This window comes from Peromyscus leucopus, chromosome 5 (genome assembly GCF_004664715.2).
Source record: "Peromyscus leucopus breed LL Stock chromosome 5, UCI_PerLeu_2.1, whole genome shotgun sequence".
NCBI classification, from domain to species: Eukaryota; Metazoa; Chordata; class Mammalia; order Rodentia; family Cricetidae; genus Peromyscus; species Peromyscus leucopus.
Window position 1 is genome coordinate 34,156,579 of NC_051067.1, and position 22,362 is coordinate 34,178,940.

General features: G+C 41.3%; 1 protein-coding gene across 1 annotated transcript in view; it reads left to right on the forward strand.

The window, feature by feature from the left end:
* Positions 1 to 22,362, forward strand: part of Cdkal1 (CDK5 regulatory subunit associated protein 1 like 1) — a 571,051-nt gene that overhangs the window by 468,707 nt on the left and 79,982 nt on the right.

The window sequence follows — 22,362 nt, forward strand, 5'->3', positions numbered from 1 at the left end:
ACCATTTATTTATATAAGGGTGTGAAAGAAAAAAGACGCTGCTCATTAGAGTGGTGCGTGTCAAAATGAGAGATTCTAACACATGCAGGGGAAGTGTATATTTGAGTGTTGTGGTTTGAAAGCTTGGTTCCCAGTTAGTGGAACTGTTTGAGAGGGACTAGGTGTGGCCTTGTTGGAGAAGATGTGTCACTGGGGTGGGCTTTGAGTTTACAAAAGCCCATGTCTTTCCCAATTAGTTCTCTCTCTCTCTGCTTCATGCCTGTGGATCAGGACATAAGCTCTCAGCTACTTCTCCCACACCATGTCTGCCTATCTGCTACCATGCTCCCTGCCATGATGGTCATGGAATCTGGAACTGTAGACCATCTGGAACTGTGAGCCCCATCAATATTTTCTTTTATTAGTTGCCTTGATCTTGGTGGTGTCTCATCACAACAATAGCATGTTGACATTGAGTCTATGAAGTTTACTATTTATAGGGTTGTCAAGAGGATAAAATACAATAGTACTCAGTACATAGTAACTGCTCAGTAAATAGCTGTTACTATAGAGAACAAAGAGTTACAAGGACGCTGATGCACCACTGATACTTACCACACAGTACATTGTCAAATATGACTGCTAGTATAATATTACAGTTATCAGAACGTGGACAGTGATGTGTCCCCGAGGGATCTCATCTTCCCGTACCTAACACAGTGGCAAATGGGAAGTGCTGAGTGAATAGGAGTTGGTTGAAGGAGTTCACCTGTTTCCTCCTCCAATACTTAAGCAGAGCATTGTAGGACTGTCAGTCCTTCCTGGGGAGCAGATCCGGCAGCCATAGAGCTTGGGGTTCTGTGCTCTTATCCCCACTCCACTCCCTATACATTGACCTTATCAAAAACTGCTTGGTTTCATTTTAACAATAAACAAGTCCTCTGGAGCTTAGGTTAAACACTTAAGAATCTTTACTCATAAAGCCAAAAGCCTTACATTGAAAGTGTTCATTGATGGGCTGGAAAGATGACTCAGAGGTTAAGAGCACTGACTGCTCTTCCAGAGGTCCTGAGTTCAATTCCCAGCAACCACATGGAGGCTCACAACCATATGAACAGTGTATTTAATTTGAAATGCCATACACATAGACACAGTAGTCATTTTGAACCATTTTGAATTTCCACTGAGAAACCTGAGGAATAGTATTATCTATATATAAGAGTCTCCCTAACATTTGAATTATACATATTTAATTTCAGATGCCATACATATCGAAATATTACAACTGTTTGATGTTACTGGACAATTTGAGTTTCTCCTGAAAATTCTTAGAGATCCAGTGTGTGTGTGTGTGTGTGTGTGTGTGTGTGTGTGTGTGTGTTACAGGAAACTTGTGTCATTGAATTTATGAGCTATTTTTATACTAATATTATCACTTAATTGACATTCTAGAAGGTGGGTAGAACGGTGTCTGAAGAACTGACTTCAAAGTTATGCTTTGCTACCCACCTACCTAGACAACTTTGAATAAGTAGTTTGTCCTTTCTGATCACCAGCTTCATGTTAGATTCACATGACTCACAGAATCTCTAAGAGTGTGTTGAAACAAGCTTCATTTGACAAGTCAGAGTTTAATGTTGCTTTTGAAGTTCACTACCTCATAAAATATCATTATAATTAAAAGATAATTCTCTTGGACTAACACATTATCTTTAATGCTTAAAATATTTTCATTATTTCCAAAGAAAGCTTAGAATCCCGTATAGTAAAAATTACAATAAACTAAAAGGCTGGAGATGCAGCTGAGCAGGTAAAGACCTTGCCTAGCATGCACAAAGTAGATGTGATGGGGCACTCAGAAGGAGGAGGCAGTAGGATCAGAAGATGAAGGTCGTCTTCAGATGCACACCAAGTCTTAGGACAGGTTGGATAATGTGAGACATTATAACAATAATAATAGCTGTGTTGCTAACAAAATCTGAGTCCTGGCTACAGTTGTGAATAAAAGCCTAGACTTCTGGGAAGCAAAACAACTAAGTGCACAGCTCTTCCATTGTGCTAATGGAAAATGTATCACTCAGGAGTGATGGCTGTTCCTTGGGGTGAGTCTCTAAATAGACTACATGCTACATAGTCTTCTCTGAGAGCACACTGAACAGCATAATGGACTACTCCATTATAAAAACTCACATTAGTAAGATCCAAAGCTGGTTTGCATAGTAGAGATGCAGTGTGCCTAGGGTTAGAACCTGCTGTTTGCTATGTGTACACCATGCATAACTTGCCTTCTCTAAGGTTTAGCTTTCTCATCTCTAAAATGGGACAAAAAAGCAGTACCTCACAGGTAATTATAGAGATTAAACAAGAGAATGTCTGTTGAATAGATGAGTGCAGGCTTGTAAAGCAATAAAGGCTCCATAAGTATTCCTTGTTAGAGTAATTAGTATTGTAAACTCTGTCAATAAATATTTATTGCTATAATTCTTTATCCTGAAAAGAATATTAGCATTGAGATAATCTCATTGTTATTAAAGAAAGCTGTGACTGAGACTTGGAAATATCACCAAGGTCTTTAAAGTACATTTTAAAAATCTAGCCATCTGGAAATCTAATGAAGAAAATGAAAATATTGTTCTGGTTCTCTGAGCCAATCAAAATTTTCTGGTGTTTTTGAAAACAAGGCAGTTGAGAGTAGCACTGTGACTCTCCAAGACACCACCATCAGAAAACCCTGTGGTTGGCAGGATCAAAGCCTGACCGATGTGAGTTCAGGGTGGACCCTCAGGGTTCTTGTGCCTTGGAATAGTGCTGCCATGTATGAAGGCTCATTAATATCTTGCATCCAGTAGGTGTGGTCCAGCTATCCACTTAGATGAAGATAGTTAATGTTTCTGGTCTAGTCTGTTAATTAAAAAAATTAAGAAAATAAATAGATAAATGCCTAGTACAGTGAAGCAAATTCTACTGAGAATTCCAAGAAAAACCCAAAACATGATTACCTAGTTTTATATGATGATATGTTGGTGGTAGATGGCTTATTAAATGCAATAAAAATAACATGGTGTGTATTTGGAGTCTTAAATATTGGCCTTGGGATGGGTTGGCAGCTTAGGGGGTCTGTTTAATACAGTCCTATTACTTTTCTTGAGATTACTTTATGATGTATGTATAGAAACAGGCCCACAGGCAGTTGGCTACTTAATGGTAAATCTATACCTTAAATTCAGATTAGCTGACAACTATTCTGGTGTGGCTTTCACCTCACCATACAGTGTTTGGTTTTTATAGGTATTTTCCCCTCTACTATCATTTATTTTTGTTTTTAGATATTGTGGCTTTCTTAGTTGCATTCTGGAGAACACCTTGATTTCCATTTACTCTGGAACCCAGAACTCTAGTATATCCCTCCTTTCAGCAAGCAAGATTGAACATTTTAACAAGGCCCTTGATTTTACTCAGCTGAATGTGAATGTCCAGCTTACTGGCTTTGATCCAAGGGCAAGCATCCTCTCTGCAGAAGTTATGGTGGCTTGAATAATACACCGCTGCATATGGAGTCCATAGCTTCTTAAACTGAAGTTGCATAACTGAGTTTGGAGCTCAAGAAAAATTGGCAACAATAAAAATTTTTTAGAGGCTACTGATGGCTCAGGAGCTAAAGCACATCTTGACAAAGACCTGAGTCTGGATTGTCAGAGCACATGTAAAAAAGCAAGGTGTGGCAGCAAACGCATGTGATCCCAAGTCGAGGGGGACAAGGTGCAAGAAAATTCCTGGGGCTCACTGGCAAGCCAGTCTACCTGAAATGACAAGCCCACATTCAGATAGAGACTTTGTTCAAAAAGCAAGGTGGGGAATGATAGAGGGAGACACCTAGCATCAGACTCTGGCCTCCACATGTGCAGGCATGGGCAAGTACACCGGCATATGCGCGCGCGCGCGCGCACGCGCACACACACACATACACACACACACACACACACACACACACACACACACACGAGAGAGAGAGAGAGAGAGAGAGAGAGAGAGAGAGAGAGACAGACAGACAGACAGACAGACAGACAGACAGACAGAGACGGAGACAGAAAGGGAGACACAGAGAGACAGAGACAGAAACAGAGAGACAGACATACACACAAGAGAGAGACAGAAACAGAGACAGACACACACACACACAAGAGAGACAGAGAAAGTGAGACACAGAGAGAGACAGAGACAGAAACAGAGAGGCAGACACACAAAGAGAGAGAATTTTTTGAATGTGCAGTGACAGAAAATTAATTCAAAATAAAACGTGTCTCATGTACTAGTCCATGTTGTTTCTCGTGATTTCAATGAAGCCTTTGTTACTTTGCACGGCCCATGCCTTCATGCCATGTGATGCCAACAAATGCTGCCTGAAACAGCTCAGCACAGATTCCAAGTTACTGTATGCTATGTATTGTAGTGTTTTTACTGTACATGTTATTTGCCCTGCCTTTATCCATATATAATGGCTTAACTATAAAAAACAATAACTTAATATTTTCCTACCATTATTGCTCAGCAAATACATATCAAATTGGTACAACTTTAGATTGTGTTACAGTGTTTGATTTCAAAATTCCCTGTTTCATAAATTTATATAGAGATACATATATATGTGTGTATATATGTATATGTATATATATATATATATATATATATATATATATATAGAGAGAGAGAGAGAGAGAGAGAGAGAGAGAGAGAGAGAGAGAGAGAATTAGTTTTGGTTTGCTATTAAGACAGAATTCCCAATAATTTCTGAAAATTTCCCTAATTGTCCTTTTCCTATTTTGTTCTACATATTTATTCAAAGGAAGATTCTCGGCATTGATGATCATAAATCAAAGTATCAATAAACTGAAAAATGTTGAAGATGTTTTACATCCTGTAGCATCAAGCTCTCAGTCAAGATTTAATTCTTTATGCAAAAGTATAGAAATATACCCTTTTGTTATTATGTAAATATGCTGTCAGTCTTAATGAAGAGTAAAATTACATATGTACCAAAAATTGTCTCAAATTTCTTTCTGATTTATCATCAGTAAGTATTAGTTTACCTCTTTTATGGACCTGTATACCTGGAGTCATGTGACAGTTTTTCAGGGGAAAGGGTGGCAAGTGGAACGAATCTAGGAAACTCTGCTGCAGACCCACATGATCTTGGGTCAGATGTAGCATCTGTAACCTGCCTCTTTTGTGCTGGCAGGAAGCCCAGGATTGGCTGGCCTGGTGGTAGTTCCTTGCCTCCTGACAGCCTCTCCACTGCCATCACTGCAGAAATATTATGGCTAGGCCCAGGGTGGTGAGGTGGTAATGTGAAGGTATAGCAGAAATCACCTGCCAGTTAGTGGTGACCATCAGTGCTATAAGAACTCATAGCCCTACTTCCCATGTACTACCTCCCATGTAGTTTTAAAAGAAGTATGATCCCTCAGACCAGGAAGATAGGTCAGCTAGGAGGCATGATTGCTCCAAGCCTGACAATCTGAGTTAGGGTTAGAACCCCAGGACCCACATGGTAAAAGGAAAAACTACCTCCCACAAGTTGTCCTCTGACCTCCACATGGTAAACACACACACACACACACACACACACACACACACACACACACACACTAAAAATTTCTGAAGAAAATATGTCATCCCAAAGACTATTTATGATTTAGGGTAATACATAAACTGTTCCAAAATTCAGAAGTTCCCAAGCCAGACATAGTGGCAGCACACCTGTAATCCTAGCACTCAGGAGGCAGAGGTAGGAAGACTTGTAAATTCTAAGCCAACCTAGTCTATATACCAAGTTCCAGGCCACATCAGATACCTACAAGTAAGAGAGAGAGAGAGACAGAGAGAGAGAGAGAGACAGAGAGAGAGACAGAGAGAGAGGGTGGTATGTAGGTACATACGTAAGTATATACATACATACAACACATACATAGGAACATAAATAAAAGGCTATATCTCAGTGATAGCATGCTTATGTGGCATACACGGACAAATATTGTATTCAGTATGAATGCCAGTCTCATGGGGATCCAGGATTCTACCCTAATGCAGTATCGTTATCTATAGGGAGAAATGGAAGTAGTGAATTCCGCTTTCTCTTGAAAAGTCTGTGACTTTGTCAGAGATATGGATATCTCGGTTTGTATATCAACTTTTTTTTCATTTTTACATAAACAGTGCTGAATTTCAGAAATACTAGTTGTTTATGGTAGTAACTTCCTGTCATGTGGTTAAAATTATATGTTGTAGCTGAACCAGTGTGACTTGTATCTTTGGTGGGGTCACTTGGTCTTCTCTTACATATGAATGCAGCTACTATTCTTTCCTTTCTTGTCATGTGTCTTCCTTACCTACGGGGTCTTTACTGAAATGTAAAAAACCAGAATATTCTCTATAAATGAGTCAAAAGCAATTAGATGTTAACTGCCCTGGTTTTGGTAGACAGGAAACATAAATTTACTCACTGGGAAGACCAGCTCTTAATGTAACTTTCCTAAAACTGGGAAAAACATAGCCAGAAACTGGAAGACATTCTTGATTGGGCCAGAGCATTTAATTCTGTTACATGGTTTGGAATTGCATCAGGGAAGACCTGCCTGAAGTAGAGAAAAGTCTTTATTCATATATATATTGGTTTTTCGAGATAGGATTTCTCTGTGTAATAGCCCCGGCTGTCCTGGAACTCACTTTGTAGGTCAGGCTAGCCTGCAACTCACAGAGATCCACCTGCCTCTGCTTCCCAAGTACTGGTGTTAAAAGTGTATGCCACCATGCCAGAGTATAAATATTTTTAAAGAAATACAAGTTACTACTTTCAAGCAATGAGCATTTCAGTATTCCAAAATAATGCATGTTGTAGTTCTTTTTTATAAAAGATTATTAAAAATAATACATATATTTATGCATGTCTGTTGGGAGGCATGTGCACATGAGTGCAGGTGCTCTTGGAGGCTGTAAGAGGGTGTTGGCTTCTCTTTTAGTTGCAGTTATAGGAGATTGACCTGGGTGCTAGGAACAGAACTTGGGTCCTTTGCAAGAGTAGCAAGCCCCCGTGACTGCTGAGCCCTCTTTCCAACGCCATGATGTGATCATTTGAATGAATAGATAGCATATATTTTCTTGGGTATCAATAAGACTTAAAATGGAAATGTGTAGCCACAGGAAAATTCCTAACCCAATTGATAATTAAAGCAACATAAATTCAGATACTTATAAATCATTGTTCTCCCTGTGTAAAGTTAAAAAAGATTTGTAAGTTGACACTACATATAGGATGAGAATATTAATTTTAGAAGGAGCCTTAAAGTTAGCAGATTAGTTCAGCTTCTGAAAAATCTACCCTAAGAAAGTAATCTTCAAGACAAAAAACCATCGCTCTACTGCATTATTAGAAGAGAGGGAGGGAGGGAGGGAGGGAGGGAGGGAGGGAGGGAGGGAAAGCATAAGTGTTTGCCTTTAAAGAAACCAGCTCTATCACCTCTGGGTTGTTGGCTGAGATCACATGCAGGGATCAGTTATGTATATGCACTGTTACCCCCAGCTGAGAACCTGTGTCTACACAGACTCTATACCAGTGTGCAAGTGAAAGTGCTCCTGTGAAGGGAGAAGATGCTTGAAAATATCTTATGTAAGTTACGAATTCTGTCCTGTTTCAGACTGCACAATGAAAACAGAAGGAATGCGTTGTTTTTAACTCTCTAAATGCACTCATCTGACTTAATATGTTAATATGTATAGTCCTCCTGTCACTTGCTACAGCATCATAAAGTAAGACAGCCCTCCCTCTAGACTGTCTCCTGGCAGGTGGAGCCAGTTACAATATAATTTTTATCATATAGGGAGCTTATCTTTACATAACACATTAAGGCTTTTCACTTTTATTGACCTTTATTCCTGTGACTTTTAAAATACCATCTAAGTGGGGGTAAGGGGAGGGTGTGGGAGGGGGGAGAATAGGGGAACCCGTGGCTGATATGTAGAACTGAATGGTATTGTAAAATAAAATAAATAAAAAAATACCATCTAAGTGTCTCAACATTTTTGCCACAGAACCCTTCTAGAAGAAGTTGTATTTGTTGAAATTTTCTCTTTGCTTGCACATATGTCTCCCTCCCCGAAACTAGAATTCCAGTGGCTATTAGGAGGCAGTTCCTATATATTTATTTTCATTTTTGTGAGGCCCAAGAGTGCATAGGATCATTCAACATTTTCTAAGCACACACCATCCATTTATGGAGACAAAGCATCTTGTGTCTCTCTAGTTGTTTTGATGTAAAGCTTTTAAAGAAACAGGAGACATCCTTCGGCCGCCTTTCTCCCTACAATTGCCCCAGAAATAATCATTAGTATTAAACACAACAGCCTCAAACCATTTCCCAGAGATCTTTGGAGAAAGACTGCAAAGTGACACTGAAACATTTGGGGTTCTTTATAATAAAGCTCATCTAAAAGAAGCGAGATGCCACTTTACATGCTGGGCGGGCAGTGGCAGCTGCTTTGTTACTGTGTGGCACTGTCCCATCCTAAATCAAATGGGAGATGGGTGCTGTTTGACAGAATCTGTCATCAGCGTTAGCATTATTAAAATAATTTCAAAGCTGCTGCTTCCTAAGCTTCAGGATGGGCTGTTGCTTCGTCCAGGCCTCCCCAGTTCTGGTGCTGAGTACTCCAGGCTGAACATGGCCACACCAGATTTTCTAGACAGCCGGGCCTCAGCTACCAGTTTTTATCCCAGTGGGACAGTGCAGCTATGTTCCTGGCGTTTTCTGCCTATTACCAGTTAGGGTCTGTGAACAGAATCTCCATTTGTGAGAACCTCATTGTGGATAGCACGCAGTGGTCTTTTCATTTTGATTGATGCCTCTGGTTCTGCACCATCTGGCTTCTGATAGGCTGCATTAATCATATCCTGAACTAAGAAAGTGTAGACATGTCTGCTTAATATGTACCCATACATAATGTAACATTAGTTATTCATTCAGCTTGCAAGGCAGAGTCATAATATACGCAAGGTCTTTATATAGTAAAGCATAAATATTAATATGCGACCCATTAATGCTGTTTTTACTTCTACTAACCTCCCCCTCATACATTTGTTTATGAAGATTGAGGAATTAAGAAAAAGACTGTGTACACAATTTGCCTGACCACACCACATTATGCTGGCCCCTTATATGAATTTAGAGTGATGCACGACCCTCGCCCCAGTCCCTGTGTTCACTATCTCCTTCTCCCTCTTGAAACATGGGTTAAATGTAAGTAGCAAGCGGATGCTTTCCTGTCGCATGAACTCCTTGCACTGAATGTAGGCCATTGCATGCAAGCGTTGCTGGGGACAGCTGTGGCCCTCCTCTTTTGTGCTGCCTCTGTCTGGCTCCACTCTTTACAAGCTCCTGTCCCCTGCTGTATAATAATGTTAAAGAAGAGGGGCCAGGAAAGCAGAATAGGAATTCACTAGTTGGAGAGAGTGGACTCCAAATTTAGGGCCTCTATCCTTAACAGTAGTTCAAATTTGGTTTTAGAAATTTGCTAGGGCCTTTTTCTAGGAGGGGAGATTTAGTGAGTATTAATCATAATCCCTTCAGTATGGAGAGGAGGGAGGGAATGGATTTCAACTCTCCTGGGAAGTTACCTCGCTCAGCATTGCTGGAGCATATTTCTTGCAGTAGCAAATTAAAACCATAACTTCAAAAAACACATTTTATGTTTTATTAATTGTGTTTTGTCATAACAATACCATATTCCTATGTGGTTACATCTTCTTATATGTGTGCCAAACTCAAAGTATGTGTTTTAATGAATTGTACTATTGAAGTGTGAGCAAAGATTAATGCTTGTATGCCGCAGAATGCAAAATACGGCACACACTATAATAGTGATCAATCATGGAATAAAGCCTGGGAAAGAAGGCACATGCTCAGAGTTTGTGTTAGAAATAAGCAAACTACAGCTTCTGTTGGAAATGTAATTTCATGAGGTTTAATTAGTCACCTAAGCACCAGGAGCAATACCCATAGAATGTATGTGAGATATTACCTGCTCAGAAACTGTCATCTTAAGACTTGTCATATTAAGATGGCACGTGGAGAGCTGGGAAGAATCGTTCTGGGGTAAAATCAGCCATTTAACATTCAGCTCATCTGTTTCTTACTTTAAAATTCATTTTTTATGTTTCTCCCAATAATTTAGAACTCATCATTACTTAATTCATTTTATTAATTGATTTTTTAAAAATACACTTCCAGTCAACAACACTGCATAGACAAGTGAGAAAGCAGAACCTCACAGAATCAGGCTCCCACTGTGGCGACGCTCTTGTAGCTCAGAATTTAGGCAGTGCTGATTCTGCCAGAGAACATGGGGATGGTGTCTTGGCTGCGCATTTCCTTGGATGATCCAAAAATAACTGTCAACTGGCTAGGCTGTTTCCAAGTTAACCCTATTTTAAGAGATTTATTGTCTTAGTGAGCTTGCTTTGTAACAAAAGAAGAAAGAAAAATCTTAGTGACCTCAAGCCTGAAAAGACAGGTGATCCCTCCTTTGGTTCTACTTAATAGTTTGTAAGATTCATTCAGTAAGATTCTTGTGTTACCGTTTGTAAAGGTGATGCTGATTTACGTTTCCTGCACTGTATCTATTATGTGTGAGTACATGCCCTGGGATCCAGTCACTGTGAAGAACCAATGAAACCATGCCAGCACGTGCTTCCTGCTGCCTGAATGCTGCTTCTTGCATGAGTTCCCTTGAGGATTTCTGGCTCAGGCTAAAATCTGTTCTTAACCTATTAGGGGCTGAACTCTGGTGAAATGCAGTATGATTTCATTTCCTTCTGTAAGCAACAAATAAACTGTTGGGCTGTGCTTCTGGAAATTAAGGGTACGCATTGTGAAGACTGGGCAGGACAAAATGAGAAGTCCTTTAAAGACAACCATTTTATCATCTCAGGAAGGCAAAGCAGGCAGCTTCCAAGAGGCTAGTGCTTGAATCCTCCACTACAGGACAGGGCTTGGGCAAACATGTCGGGAGCCTGGGGCTTTCTTCTTCCGCCACAGTCCTTGTATTTTGATTAAATGTACAGCAAATTTGTAAATATCCTTTCGTATAAATACCAAAGACAAGTTACTTTTATATTTATAACTTCGCTTGTGTATGTACACGTGCATGTGTAGGTGCATGTGCACACAATGTGGAAACCGAAGATCAACTCCAGTGTTATTCCTCCAGCCCTGTCCACTTTCCTTTCTGAGTCTGATTAGCCTGGAACTCATCATTTAGGCTCACTGGCCAGTGAGCTCCAGGGATCCTCCTGTACCCCCCTCTCCAGGGCTGCGAGTTGTGTGCCGCCCTGTTTGGTGCTTTTCATTTGGATTTCAGTGACTGAACTTACTTTGTCATGCACATGCAGGCAATATTTCACCTGCTGAGCTGCCTCCTCAGACTTTCCTCGTAACTACTTCTCTTTCAAATGTTTTTTATACTAAAATAGAATTATATTATTTTTTCCTTTCATTTCTACCCTCCAACCTTTCCCATGCATCCCTTCTTGTTCTCTCAAGTTCATGGCCTCTGTTTATTTAGTTATTATTACAGAGACACATATATTCCTAAATATAAAACTACAGCCTGCTCACTCTGTATAATGTTACTTGTATGTATGTGCTTTCAGGGCTAACCACTTGATATTGGATTAATGCATCTGTTTTGCTACATTTTTACCTTATCAGAAACATAGGAACACACTTTTCTTCATTGTCCTATTTTATAGTTTTTAGTGTTGCCGTATTTTCAAGATATGTGAAGTTCTCCAAATCCCAGGACAGCACTTTCATTCCAGGCTCTCCATAGCTGTTAGCTGGAGTTAGGTGTCCTCTGTCCACTTGTATTTAGTGTCACAAAGTAAATCAGTGTCAGTGTATGGACAGTCTGTCTTTGTGAGTGGGACTCAGTTCTGTGATACATTATAAAACTGACATTCATTACTTCTATCATGGTGTGTGTGAGGCTCTGGAAATAGACACAGTAAGGCTCTGGATGCCCCCTTACACTCTGCTATCAGGAAATCCTCACTGCATAGTACCTACCATACTGCAATTATTCGGTTCCACGTTGAAGATACTGCTCTTAGTAGAAAAGCAAACTTACATTTAATCATAGTTGAATATTAACCATGAATCATATGAATCATAACCTGAATATTACTAATTATAAGCATGTCATTTATTGATGATCTGTTGTTGACCCTTCCTGCCAAAGGTGGCCTTATCACATAAAGAAGGAAGCTACTCTCATTGTTCCCACAGTCTGCTGAATCTCTCAGAAGGTAGTGAAAGCATGAAAAGCTATAAAACAACAGCTAAAGCCATCCTCTATACAGACAAGATAGTGAGGTACTTGTCTTTTGGGAGAGCTTTATTATTCAGACTCTTTTGAAGTAAAACACTTTGAGAAAATAATTTTTTCACAAAGCAATAATTTCATTAGAATTATTGGTTAAAGAGCCTATGCACAGAATAAACTGAGAGTGTGATTGCTCTTTGAGTTCATGGCATTGACAGCAGAAATGCAGACTAGTAAAGGGAGTGCCCCTAATACAGTTAATGTAAGTAAACACTGGAGGAGACAGGAGCTGCCCGCAAAGCACCCTGGCAGCCATGCTTTCCCTACAAGTGCATGAACTCACCATCAAGCCATTCAAGTTCCTTGACAAACACTGACTGTCCATCACTGAGACCATGCTGTACACTCACAAGGCTCACTCATGTGCCAGAACCTCCCTTTGCTTCTCTGGATCTTTTCCCCAGGTTATTTTTGCTGTTTGGTTAACTTCCTATTCCTTATTCCCTCCTCCCTCCCCTCCCTTCCCTAGCTTTTCCTTCTCTTCCTGACCCTTTCATCACCCCTTCTCTCCCTCCCTCCCTCCCTCCCTCCCTCCCTCCCTCCCTCCCTCCTTCCTTCCTTCCTTCCTCCCTTCCTTCTTTTATGGTGCTAGGGATTGAACCCAGGACCTTGAACCTGCTGGGCAAGTGCTCTAACAGGGAGCTCTGCCCCTAGCCCTTCTTTCTTCTTTCCCCTTAACTGGTAATTTGCTTCTATATGTGTTATTAGAGGCTCAATTTTTTTACAAATGGAGTTATTGCCATCTGCATTTTGTCATGCAAAAGAAAATGACTCCTCCAAATCAATTCGGTGACTTGGCCATAATCACCATTCTCCCTCCATCCATCCCCCCCCACCCCTGCCCTTCCCTCTCTTCCCCTCCTGCCCTTCTAGCCTCCTCCTCTCTCCCTTTTGCAACCCTGCTGTCTTTCTTGCAAAAAGTTTATTGCCATCTGCATTTTGTCATGCAAAAGAAAATGACTCCTCCAAATAAATTCAATGACTTGGCCATAATAATCATCATTCTTCCTCTCTCCCTCCTCCTCCTTCTCCTCTTCCCCTCTTCCTCCCCCCATCCCGCCCCACTCCTCCTCTCTGCCTTTCCCTTTTCCTCCCCTCCCCTCTTGCAAAACTTTCTACTGTCATTTCAGTCACAGATAACCACAACCCAAAGCTTTTAAAATCTCTGACATTTGACAGACATGATTTCATTTCTAACATTTTTTGTGATCCAGATTTGTTAAAACCCTAGGCAGCATCTGTAGATTAGAAAAAGCAAATATTTCCATCCAACTGGCCCTGTCCGGCATGCACACACTCCACTGACTACTTGGGGGGAACTTTGGGCACATTTCCTAATCCTTCTGACCCACACATTTGTCATCTGTGAAAGAGAGAAAATACTGTCTTATTTTTGTGGCAAATGAAACTGCGAAAAGCTGATTTGCAGAAATAGCCCATAAAATCTCTTGCATTACCTTCCCCTTCCTGCTAAGTAATTTCTATGTAGTATGTCTAGTGTAGACACTGGAAAAACTGAGTTATTAAATATAAAACTACACTTCATGTTTGACTTATTACATCTTTCCATGATAATTAGACAAAATGCATTGGAATAAGGAACTACACCAGGATCAGCTTAGTTGATCCCACTGATATACAATGTGCAAAGCCAGGCCCAGTCCCGGGGATAATGGAAGTCAAACTTGCTTCATAGGGCAGTGAGTGTCTCTTCAACTCTGTGTGGCCTTTTCCATGCTGAGGACCTCAGCTCCTTCTTCTCATTTCCAGTCACCCAAAGCCACACCTATTTCCAGGACAATACAATAAGCTTGGCCATTTCTGTGTGTGAATTATTAAGGAGGGTCAGTGGGAGAGACTCCTGGCTATGTTCAATTTGAAAAGCTGACGTCCAAACTCCTGATTGTTGGTGCTCAGTGATAGCACACCTTCCTGTTTTGTAGCAGACTTTCTGCAATATGTTATCCTGGTGTGCCTGAAAAGTTACCAATTTTAAATTGGTTTTTGCCCCCATAAGAGGTCACTTTTCATGATTTGTGACCCGATCAAGGAGATCCATATATCACTGGAAACTGCTTCCTTCAGACAGAAGCCCATCACTCCCAGAGAGCCTGGTGTCGTTGACTGGAGGGTGAGGCACGTCACCGGAGGAAGCAGCCCGCACTAAACATCGGGTGGCATCTGCTGGATGCCATTACTGGAGATTATCTGCATGCCCCTGATGAAAATATGATAAACCTGAAGGAAGGAAGAAAGACAGCTCCAGCCCTCAGTGCAAAAGCATTCTCACATTGCCTTCCTTTAATATCTGTGCTCATAGAAATACCCGAACACAACTGCACATCTCGTTAATTATGAAGATGCCCATTATAGGCAAGAATGTAACTTTTCCCTCAGGTAAACCAAGATGGCATTTCCCCCCAGTCTCTAATAGGGAAAGCCCAGGGTTGCTGGAGGTCTTGGCTTTTTGCTGATTGTGTTTCTCTGTTGTTCTCTTCTTAGAAGAGGTAAGCCTAATGGGAAAGGTCAAGGGGAGGAGCAGAGAAGAATCCACTAATGGCTGTATGTACCCATGAAGCACATGAACAATGCTGTCAAATGATGGGTTGTATATGGCCTTCTGTCTTTAGTTAATTATACCTTAGCTGCTAGATTATAAATTTCTCAAGATTAGGGACCATGTCTTCTGTTCTCCAATGCCCCTCAAGGAACCTAGAAAAAGAGTTGACATTTAAAGGGTTCTAAATAAGTGCTTGTTGAGTGGAATTGAATTTATGGCTACGTTATATATCAATTACTTATACTAAGACCATACAAAAACACTAGAGGAATTTGATGTTGTTTTCAGGGGACACAATATGGTCCTGTGCCTCTACTCACCCCTTGGACATACCTTAGGACATACATTCATTCAGGCACACTGATGCCCCTAAAGGGCTTGTCTGCTCTCGGACTAAATCATCTACCTACATTAGGATTTTACCCAGGGCTAATAACACTCTCTCAAGGGGGTATATTGAAGGAAGAAGGGCATATCATTTGTAATGATGTTACTGGCATTTGATGCCCAGGGACCAAGGATGCTAAACATCCTGAATGTTGCCATCTGTCACAGGAAGAAAACATAGCCCCTGGCACCTGTTATTAACAAGCTGGATTTCTTAAAATGTGTGTTCAGAATTCCACCTGAGCCTTTTGCCTTTGTCCCATGCTCCTTCAGTCTTTGCAAGCTTTGCTGAGCTCTTTCACCCTCCTCCAGCCACTCTGTCTTCTCCCTCATCTCTGCATCTCTTCTTCTCCTACTCAATTCAGCCAGGAGCTTCCCAATGAAGTCTCTGCTGAGATTACATCCAGAGTAGGCTAGGAGGCTCATTGACGTTCTACACTTTCGGTTGATTGTGACCTTTTCTTTCTCCCACTGGACTAAAAACGTGTTCCAGGCATTCATTCACTGCCTGTCACATCCTGGTTACTTGATGAATATGTTCTTATTAAATGAACCCGTCACTGACATTGTCAGGTAGGAATGAGTTTATAGAGAGAACGTTTAATGTTATTTCACACTGACTAGGAAGAACCTGATACCAGGCAAGCCCAGGATAGCAGCAACCCTGGCAATGTACATAGGTAACCTTTCTTGTCAGTGCTAGAGAAGAGGTGAAGAGAAGGCTAGCCCTTAGAGGGGGCTGGCCAGCAGTAACCAAATTGTGTTCTTTGGACCCAGCGTGGCCACAAAAGTACTGACCTGAAACTTAGAATTTAGAATGAGTATTTAGGAATTTGATAATAATTTAATGCCTTTTTCTACTAAAAACAAACTTGCCTTTAATTCCATTTTTCTTGCTATTACTATTTATCATGTTTTAAAAATACATTGGTTCCTAATGGAACAGAATTTTTTTTCAAAGAAGGAAGGTCTTGCAGTTGACTGCCTCACGTGTTCCCTTCCATACCATTTCACAGCAGATACCTAGCCAGGTGCTGAGGAAGCCGGCCTTGCCTTAAGTTCTTCTCCCCTTTGCTCTACTCTGGCTAGGCACTGTTGTGACTACAAAGCATGCAACTAGACAGGCACTTCTGACCACTTAGAGCTCTAGGGAAGGCACCCAGAAAGCCCCAGTCTCCTCCAGAGAAGCAGACTGCACTCACAGAACTGAGTGTCCCATGTCCACACCATGCCAGGATGTGTGGCATCACTGCTAAACCACCACTGCCTTCCTTCTAGGGAGTTGGTGGCTCCCAGCATGCACCTGAAGATGAGCAGCTGGAGAACTGAGTGAGGCCCACTGAAGTCAGGTGTCATGACCTCTCAGACCCGTGTGGACAGATGAGTAGCCGAGATGAGGCTGTGGTTGGGGGGCCTAGGGGATGAAGTGCCCTGGGACTGGTCAACACTGCTCATCTCACTAGCAAAACCATAAACAATTGTGAAATTTTCTTGCAGTTCTTTTTTTGCAACTCAGTGGTACAGCTCTCCAATGTGAACTTTTAGATGATAATATCAAGTCACAAGGTCAAGATGTGAGACAACACCTGAGAGAAAAGGGACCCCAAAATATGACAATACAACTCTAAAGAGTATGTGCGAACTACTTGATGGGCAAACTCAGGCAAGGAAATGTTATTTTCAGAAAGTTCCTAAAGACATGGGCGGTACAGTGATGGCAGGCACATGTTTATTGCCGTGTGTATACAGCAGTCCAACCCTCATAAAGATGGCTAATATGGAGCAGCGCTGGCATGCCTGATGGGAAAACTCAGCAGCTTTGCTTACAAGAGTTCTAACTAGGGCAGGGGAAAAAGTCTTGCCAGAAAGCATGTCTGCTTTGTTTGGAAGAGAAGCATAAATATCTAATTTGCCTTGTAACAGAGTGGAATGCGTCATCTACCAGCGTGTAGCCACATCATCATGCCATCCAGCTCTGAATGCAGGAATGGGACTAATCTACCAGCTCACCCTGGTCCTCACTCTCAGATCCAAAATGAAAACATCCAAATTCATATTCCATGTAGTCACATCTCATTTCTTAGAAGTTAAAACACAATTTTGTACAAAGATGAAATCTAAGAGCATCCAACAGGGAGAAGCTAACCATGTCCCGAATGAAGATGGGACCCATAGTAACACATTTCCAAGTGTATTTTCCTCTTACAATTTCTCTGGTTTGTTGGGGTTTGGGGGGGGGTTGTTTGTTTGTTGGGGTTTTTTGTTTTGTTTTTTTTTCTTTTTAAGTAGTGCGTCATCAAAGCAAATTTGTCTGTGGTGATAAATGTATCTTTTGGCTGTGAGGTGGATCACGTAGATCTTCCTGTCAGCGTGTTTTCACCCAGATTCTGACCATCTTGAAGGAAAGTGAGGGTGATGAAGAACCACAAACAGCTCAAGTTTTGTGTCTGAATAAAAATGGATTTGATAATGTGTAAACAAGGAACTAGCATTTTGGTTTTTAATTTGTTAGACTTTTAGTGTTAAACTGGTGCTTTGCACAGGACTTGTTTCTGTTTCTGGGTGTATTTGTACTAACACAAAAGCAAACGGGTTTTGATGAAACCGTGAAATGACCCACTGTGCTCTCATATAGAATGCTCAGCTATAGTGATTGTCTGATGCTGCTTTCTTTCCACATTAAGTCAACCTGAGAGACTGTTGATTGTACCAAACACCGTTGCTTAATGCCATAATTCTCCGGCCCTCTGTCGCAAGGGACCCTACTTGGGAGGTTAATTGTGTATGTTTCTGCTTTCTGTTGAAAGGGCGGTGACAGCCTGTCTAGAGCAACTCAAGACATACAACAGTCCATGTCGAATGCCAAACTGCCTGCTGTTCTGGCACCAAGAGGGCTGGGTGAAGAGATAGTCTAAAGGTGAAAACACCAAAATGTTTAGTAGAAAGCTGCATGTGGCAGTATGAATCTGTAATGCCAGTGCTGGAGAGAGAGGCAGGTGTCCCTAAATCTGATGGCCAGACAACCTAGCCTCCTTGGTAAGCTCCAGGCCAGTGATAGAAATTAGCTGGAAAAACAAGGTAGACATTCCTTAAGGAAGGGGACTTGCAGTTGACCTCTCACCTCCAAGGGTACACATGTACACCTCCCCCACACTGGCACACACACATACACAGGAGCATGCACAAACCCCCTATGCACATAAATTGCATTAATCACTCCAATCTGTGCAGTTCTCAATAGGGATGAATCATCTCTATATGAAGTCATGCACTCTAACAGGTTTCTTTCTACCCTTTCTTGGTTCTCAATTTTCTAACCCACAAAGCGGGCATTAAATTGCATGCAGCACTCTTAACCCCAGAGTTATGAAAGAGAAACAATGCAGAGCTTTGAATTCACGTAAATTAACACGTGTTTTTGTAATAATTTTTGAGATTATAACATATCGTTTCGTTTGTTCCCTTTCCTCCTTCTAACTCTCCCATGTACCTCCCTACTCTTGTTTCTAAAGCAAGTGCTCCAGGCTAAGTGACAGGCGGTGAATGTGCAGTCTGGTGACAGAGCATACCAGTTCTGAAAACCCAGAGAGGATCAGTTGATAAAGTGCCTGCTGTACCCTCACGGGGGCCTGAGTTCAGATCTCAGCTCCCATGCAAATGCTGGACACAGTGGTGCATATCTGTAACCCCGTTCCAAAGGGAGAAAGATGGAGGGGCTTAGATCCCCAGAGCATCCTGGCCAACCAGTCTAGCCAATCAGTGAGCTCTGGGATCACTGAGAGATGCTGCCTCAAATAAACAAACCAGGGGAAGAGATAGAAGATAGACAACTAGCATCATCCTCTAGTTTCTAAACATACGTATGTGTGCACGAACAAATGTATATGCTACACACATGCCCAGAATAAACAACTTTAAATAAAAATCTCAATGACATGAGACCAGGTGAGCTGGCTAGAAGTGCAGGTTGCTGAGGTGTGGGACAAGGAGAACGGCACAGTATCACTGCCTCTAAATGCCTTCTGTTAGAAGTATCCTCATTTACACAATCAGCTCTGTTTTGCTGGGCTTGAGCCCTAGGTGGTCATGTCCCCTTGGGTGACTTGGAGCCTTCAGGAGTTTAATGTCTCGCATGTGTTCTATGTTCTGTGTGGGCTGCAGAGTGAAGTGGAGGAAGCTCCGCAGCGAGCTTTGGTCCACAGCCTGCATTTCCAGGAAGCCACTTCATCCTTGTAACTGTTGAGAATGTGCAGGGTTTCATCTCGGCTCCCAATGACAAAAACCAGAAAGTCTATAAAATTTTTAAATGATGCCACTAACGTAAAATATGCTTGTTTATTGCTGATCTTTCCTCATTTAGAGTAAACAGCTTTATAGTGACTCCCAACACCACCGGCTTTGTAACAGCACTATGAAAAGATGTATTTTCCCCCGTGGAATTGTTTGGAAAGTCCTAGAAAACCAGAATTCTTTCAGTCCTCAATCAGACATCCATCTCAACACGTGGCATTTTCAGTCTACTTCATTAATGACAACGTAGTTGATCTTAACTCGTTCCTAGTGGTTTAAATAGAGGTGATGATAATAGAACCCAGGGCATTCATAGGTGATAGGCAAGCCCTCTACCACAGAGCTATACCCCTAACACAGTGACCAGTTGATCCTTTCTATTTAAGAAACAAGATTTTGCTACTCTGGCCAAAAAGCACTAAGTCAGATTTGCAGTTTATGAATTAGAGACAGAATGAAATCTGTAATTTTCAAATTCAAATCATAGAGACCATCTTATCAAGCCATGTCACAGACCAGAAGAGCACAGTCTCAGCCTGAAGTCCCACAGCTAGTTTGTGGCTGAGCCTATAGTTTGATATCATTTGTTGTCACTAGGCAACTAGGCCAAAGAGTTGTATTTCTGGAACCCCAACCAAAGGTGGGGTGGGGTGGACTGGAATGAAACACTTTTTATCAAGTGAAAACTGATGGACAGTGGGGTATGAACTTCTCAGCTGTAGGTATTCAGTGTGGCAGCATTCTCCTGTATCAGTGGGTCTGACTGTGTGTCATAGAATTATCTAGTTTAAAAAAAATCATTAAATATGGCTTTGGATGTCAGAGTCCAGTATCTGTCTGAGCTCCAACAGGTATTTCCTGTGTCATGAGTTTTTTTAACTGAAATTAAAATAAGAATATGGCTAATGTAGACATGGAATACCAACCATCTCTAAAGATTACAGAGAGAGAGAATTAGATCAAGTTCATCTCCCATATGCCACAGAGAATGTGCATGTTCATGTATGTGTAATTTGTCTCCCCAACCTTCCCAGTCTATACTACCAACCCCAGCCAGGGTAGGCTCAGAATAAATGTGAAAAGGTACTGTTGCCTTTCTACTGATTGGTGTGAGTTATGAAGTAGAAAGAAAATGTATAGTGTCATTTCTAGACCCTGCAGTGTTGTTGGAGTGGTAGACCGACCTCTCTGATTCTCTTTGACCTGACTGCCTACCCAGGGTTCTTGTCATCCTATAATCAAACTCTCCTTTTAGGCTGGAGATGTGGATCAGTTGGTAGTGTACTTGCTTTCTGTGCATAAAGCCCTTGACTCCATCCCCACACTGCATAGACCAGGCATGGTAGCACACACCTGGAATCAGCACTCAGGAGCCTGAGGCAGGAAGAGCTGAAGGTCAGAGTCATCCTAGACTCCATAATGAAAACAGGACAGCTTAAGTTATATGAGACCATGTCCCAAAAAAGATAAACCTTCTGCTCTCCTCTGTACTTCTCTCATCTAATCCAGGTTCAAAGCTGCATTATGGGTATCTGTGGTCTATCAGCAGTCTTGTCTACAGAAGCCATGAGCAAGGGCTTCTTCAGTAAAACGTAGGCAGAGGGTGTGCAGAAGACATGCCCATCCATGCCAGTGCCATAGAACCTGTTATCTAGCAAGCACAGCTTTGCTCTGTGGGTCATAAAGTTCAGGTGAACACTAACCTTGGTGTTTTTATACTTAAGGTCATTTGATTTTAGTTTCTTGAGGTAAAACAAAAAGAAACTTTCCTTCTCTGCAGAAAAAAAAAATAGGTAGATGCATGGAAAACTGGGCCTGTGGCTTTTTATAGCCTTTTCTCTTTAAAAACAATTTGAAAGTTTGATCATCTAAAAAACAGTGTCATGTGCATAATGAACTTTCTTACCAAATTGGCCAGTTGTGCAACTCAGGGGCTGGTAAGACATGTGGCGTTAGACAGCCATGTTGGACTGTCTGTGAGAAGATCAGGCTGTCACTCAAAGGCTTCAGTGTAAGAATGGAAAGAACAGCACAGGCTTTCCTCTTATCAGCCCCCCAAGAACCTGGGGAGAAAGCACAGTCCCTCTGCCCCCAGTCAGGGCTCCAACAAGGCCACTCACCCTCTTTTGTCATGTGGGAAGCCAACTGGCCTGAGAGGAAGCTAATTGTAGGCTAATTTTTGGAAAGAATGATTAATAATCACTTCTGTTTGGTGGGCTATACTCTGTGGAGGTAGCAGAGTTTTTCCTGCTGTATAAACCAACATGAAGAAAAGGGGTGGGGGGGAATCCTGTATAATCTTTGTAACAAGTTATAAAATGATGTATTTAGTCTTTAATAATTAAACAGAAACATTTTTATCTTCGTGATGTTGCAATCATATTGCTAATACAGCTTAGTGCTTATTTTTTAACTGATTCATTTTCTTGCTTATGACAATCTAGAAAGGTTTATTAAATCTAATGACTGCTTAGGATTAAGTAGGGGGAAAGCATGTTCTAATTACAGGGATGGATAAAAGCAAACTAATTAACCAAAAAAAACGTGCATTTCCTTCCTCCCAGATGTCTGGTCAGCCATATCGGAGAGGAACTTGAGTTACCTAGCTCCTGAGTTTTTAATCATGTTTTTAGATTGCATTTTTTACACCATCTGTAGCATTAACCTGACTGTAATTTCTGTCACAGTTGGAAGCTTTGGTTAATAAATGTTTT